The following is a 907-nucleotide window of genomic DNA, read 5'->3' on the forward strand; positions in this document are numbered from 1 at the left end:
GATGGTATCTGATATTCTATGCGAAATTGGGTCAATGTTGACCCAACTGGCGAAGAACGACATTCGTGCGACCTGTCACAAAGCGACAGTCATTTAACATTGGAGCAACATCTACTGATAACTTATGACGTGTTGCAGAATAAAATCTGGAATCAAGTTAACTCGACCGCTTGGTCAGTCGACTTAATGTTCAAGTAACTCGACCAACTTTAAACCCCTTGGCCAGTCGACTTAATGCTCACTTTGACCGCTTGGCCATGTTCAATTTAATTCGGATAACTTTAAAGGGGGGGCATTACTTTAAGTGGCCAGTCGACTTAATGTGTTCAAGTTAACTCGACCAACTTTACAGGGGGACACTACATCATGTATTTTTATATGTGTACGGCAAGGGATGCCCGTGTTAATTGCCAGTCCCTAACCCGTTTTTGCCTTCTTTGGAGCCCTATCCTTCTTCCCGTGCTCCCCAACAAGTTGACCTTCATCCCACGCATGGGTCATGACAGCTACTCCATTTCAGACGTCATTGGCGGAACACGGACAACACCGCTAATGTCCATTCCTTCGCCACTTTTGCTTTAACCTTAACTAGCCCGCGGTAGTCTTTGCGCACCATTCAAGTGATAAAAAGAAAATGTTTCGTAATACATTAAGCATGCTCACTTTTTACTGGAAAATGACAGTATTAATAAAAAGTCGGGACGTTGACAACAGTAAAACGACAATTTATTGTTACTTAGATGTAAAAATATTCATAGTTCGCCCCGTGTGCAGCGGGGCTGCCGTAGCTAACGTCAGAGGAAGACGTACGACTCAAAGAGTCCCTAAAACTAAGTTCCTTATCTGAAGGAAACTTACAGCCCAAGAACCAGGGCTCAAAGTTATTAAGAACACAAATAACTTTTAT

This window comes from Phytophthora parasitica (genome assembly GCF_000247585.1).
Source record: "Phytophthora parasitica INRA-310 unplaced genomic scaffold supercont2.2, whole genome shotgun sequence".
NCBI classification, from domain to species: domain Eukaryota; phylum Oomycota; class Peronosporomycetes; order Peronosporales; family Peronosporaceae; genus Phytophthora; species Phytophthora nicotianae.